The sequence below is a fragment of the Gekko japonicus genome, unplaced genomic scaffold (assembly GCF_001447785.1).
Source record: "Gekko japonicus isolate JY-2015 unplaced genomic scaffold, Gekko_japonicus_V1.1 scaffold1137, whole genome shotgun sequence".
Classification (NCBI taxonomy): domain Eukaryota; kingdom Metazoa; phylum Chordata; class Lepidosauria; order Squamata; family Gekkonidae; genus Gekko; species Gekko japonicus.
This window is the reverse complement of record NW_015175393.1, coordinates 483,866-488,069: the sequence shown is the minus strand read 5'-3', so window position 1 is coordinate 488,069 and position 4,204 is coordinate 483,866.

Sequence of the window (4,204 nt, the reverse complement as noted above, 5' to 3'; positions counted from 1 at the left end):
ATAGCATGTCCATACCGCCGGAAGAGCTCAGATGTGCCGCGAGATCACAGTGAAATCCTCATTTAGCCTGTGGGATGGGAAATCTGCCCGAGGACGTAACTGTCCCTTATTCAGGCATGGCTTATAACCGCTCAGTTTGGCAGGCTGCTTCAGTGTTTTCAGCCAGTCCTGCAAAACAGATGGGGAGCTGAATACGGCCTACCAGATGTGCACCGTGATCATCATAATAACAATGACAAAAGAGCTGTCAAGTCACAACCAACTTAGGGTTAGGGCAACCCCTCATACCGTTTTTCAAAGCCAGAGATGAGCAGAGATGGTTTGCCATAGTGAGGGCTCTTTTTGTAGCAGGAACTCCTTTGCATATTAGGCGACACACCCCAAGCTTCTACCCAGAATTAAACTTTGTTGGTCTTAAAGGGGCCACTGGACTGAAGCTATGCAGAGTTGCTGATTGTTAGTACTTGGATGGGAGACCACCCAGACAGCCAAGGGCTGCTCTTTTTGTAGCAGGTGCTCATTTGCATATTAAGCGACACACCCCTCATGTAGCCAATCCTCCAAGAGCTTACAGTAGCCCCTGTAAGCTCTTGGAGGATTGGCTACATGAGGGGTGTGTCGCTTAATATGCAAATGAGCACCTGCTACAAAAAGAGCAGCCCTTGGCTGTCTGGGTGGTCTCCCATCCAAGTACTAACAATCAGCAACTCTGCATAGCTTCAGTCCAGTGGCCCCTTTAAGACCAACAAAGTTTAATTCTGAGTATAAGCGTTCCTGTGCAGGCACGCTTCTGATAACACGTGCATGCATATGAATGCCTATCTCCCCAGGATTAAACTTTGTTGGTCTTAAAGGTGCCGCTGGACTCAAACTTTGTTCTGTTGCTCCAGACCAGCACGGCTACCCCACCTGAATCTGTGTGTCAGTGTTCCCTCTAAGCTGAGTTAGGGTGAGCTGGCTCACAGTTTTTCAGCCTCCGGCTCACAGCTTTTTGCCTTAGCTCAGGAAGGAGGGCTCCAGAGCAAACTAATTTCTGCAGCAGCCAAATCGCCGGCTCACCACTTTAATGCCGGTCGCTCACAAAGTAGGATTTTTGCTCACAGGACTCTGCAGCTTAGAGGGAACCTTGGTGTAGCTTCCAAGCTCTGACAAGACCAGGCAAGGGTAAACTATCCAGGCAGCTGACAACCACCTAATTTTTGCTGGAGAGTCAGAGACACGAGGGTGTGGGCTAAGCATTTGGCATGCCTTGGTCGTTTGGGTGGTGAGTCACAAGCTGTTTTTTTTTTGTTTGGGTCTATTTGCCTTTTGGATAGGGAACGAGGTTTCCCCAAAAGCCGAGACTTGCACGAACACCTAGTCGCCAGGAGTTCTGCCTTCGCAAACCAGAAAAGATGCACACAGGATGGTCACAACAATCGATGCTCCCTCTAAGCTGTGGAGTCCCGTGAGCAAAAAATTCTACTTTGGGAGCTACTGGCATTTAAAGATGTGAGCGAACGATTCGGCTGCTGCATAAATTCGTTTGCTCCGGAGCCCTCCTGCCTGAGTGAAGGCAAGAATGTGAGAGCCGGAGGCTAAAGAACTGTGAGCTGGCTCACACTAACTCGGCTTAGGAGGAACACTGGTCACAATGCTTGGACAGTGATCAGGATGCTGGTGGAGGACAATACATGTGTGAAGGAGGTGAAGCCAGGATCTGGGAGACTAAGTGAACTTCTCCTGTAATTTTCTGAGTGACTAAAAGTAGCCATGAGGAATGTTGATACAGATCTAAGGAGGGCTATGCTAGTCAGCCGGGGGAGTTAATTATCCCCCCCCCCCCGCTTCTGGATCTTCTCCAGGGCAAGGTTGCCAGTTCTGGGATGGGAAATGCCTGGAGATTTGCCGGCGGAGGGTGGAACGTGGGAATGGTGGCAATTTGGAGATGGATCTCAGCAGGGTATGATGCCACAGAGTCCACCCTCCAAAGCAGCCCTTTTCTCCAGGGGAACTGATCTCTGTTGTCTGGAGATGAACTGTAATTTGGGGGGATCCCCAGGTCCCACCTGGAGGCTGGCATCCCTACTCCTGGGTCATATTTCGTTTGGCCCTATAGCCATGACTGGTGGTACCCCCCTGGAACATGGTATTAGGGAGTGGGGAAGGGAAATGACCTCCATATAATTTCTTCTGGTGTGTGCTTTTTGTTGTTCAGTCGCACAGTCGAGTCCGACTCTTCGCGACCCCATGGACCAGATCCCGCCAGGCCTTCTGCTCTTCCGCCGTCCTCTGAAGTTTGCTCAACTTCGTGTTCGTTGCATCGACGACACTGTCTAACCATCTCATCCTTTGCCGTCCCCGTCTTCTTTGACCTTCCATCTTTCCCAGCATCAGGGTCTTCTCCAGTGAGTGCTCCCTTCTCATTGGGTGGCCAAAGTATTTGATCTTCAGTTTCATTATCTGGCCTTCCAGGGAACAGTCAGGGTTGATTTCTTTTAGGATTGACTGATTTGTTCTTCTTGCAGTCCAAGGGACTCTCAAGAGTCTTCTCCAGCACCATAGTTCAAAAGAATCTATTCTTCGGCGCTCGGCCTTCCTTATAGTCGAACTCTCGCAGCCATACATGACTACTGGGAATACCATTGCTTTGACCATGCGGACTTTAGTTGGCAGGGTGATGTCTCTACTTTTTATCATGCTGTTTAGGTTCGCCATCGCTTTCCTCCCAAGGAGCAGGCGTCTTTTAATTTCATGGCTGGTGTCACAGTCTGCAATGATCTGCGATCCCAGGAACGTGAAGTCTGTCACTACTTCCATGACTTCCCCTTCTATTTGCCAAGGAGTGATGGGGCCGGATGCCATGATCTTTTGCGCTCTCCTCTTTTAACCTGAGCAAGAGGCTGTGTGTGTGTGATGTGTGCTACAGGTCCAGAAGTCTGAGTGAAACCCAGAACAAAGCCAATCTGTGGCGGCATGAAGACCTAATGGTCACAATCCCTAACCAGTCCATCAAAACGCATCCCTGATTCTGTATTGTGGCCAATAACAGCCACCACCCGCTGGCAAAATCAACAGGATGCAGTACCCCTTTTCCTTTTTCCGGCATTAAAATCCAAGCTGTTCTCAAAGATGGAAAGTATTTCATAGTCATTTCCTTTTCCTGCAATTATCACCCAGTTTCTCGTTTTTTGGCAGCCGGGGTTAAGCCAGTGGCTTTGGCAATGGAGTCCCATGTTTTATCGCAGTTGTCTTCAGCTAGTGGGGACCGCCATCTTTTCTTTTCTGGTTTAGTTTTCAAATAAAAATGACCCTTATTGTGTAGTGAGTTGACCGTGTGGCTAGGCCCACTCAGCTCCCATAACATGGTGCACGCTTGGCTCTTACACAACGAAGACAAAGACAAACGGCCAGGAGGCCAACTATATACATATCCAGGGGACACCCCTGGATCCCATTGGGAGGTTCGAACTTCCCTCCCCGGTTCTATTGGCTCCCCGTTGGAGAGACCAAGAGACCAGTTCCCATTGTTCACCCAGGGTCAAGCCCTGGGTACTCGCTGGCCCCTGGTGGCGGCCAGCGGACACAACAACCCTTTTTAATGTTCATTAAATGAGCCCATTTGCGGGGAGGGCGGGGTAAAAATGCAATAAATAAATAATAAATAAGTTATTTATTACTTTACTGTTGTGCTTAATGATCCTAAGATAACAACAAGAAGTAAATGAGAATCGCTCAGGACATAAAATCACATAATCGTTACGATAAAACGATAATTGATGGGGACAGTCATAAATAGGGTTGTCAGGTCCCCCTGGCCATGGGTGGGGGATGGGGGAGTAGGGTTTCCAGATCCAGGCTGGGGAACTACTGGGGATGGATCCTGGGGAGGACAGGGACTTCAGTGGGGTACAATGTCTTAGAGTCAGGGGTCATTTCCTGCAGGAGCGCACAGGAGTGGAGCAGTAAAGAGCCCAGGGGGCGGGCACATGCAACAAGCCCCACCCCCTGCTCCCAGCAGCCCTCAGTCAGCGCAAGAAGCAGCCTGGTAAGTTGCAGAGCTTCCCCCGGCCCCCCCGGCCAAAACGGTCCAGTGGCACCTTTAAGACCAGGTTTTATTCAGGTACAAGCTCTCCCTCCTCTGCGAGGACAGATCTGCACGTTCCCCCCCCCCAATAGCTAGCAATCCAAAACAGTCCAGTGGAGCCTGAGCGGTGGGTGTTGC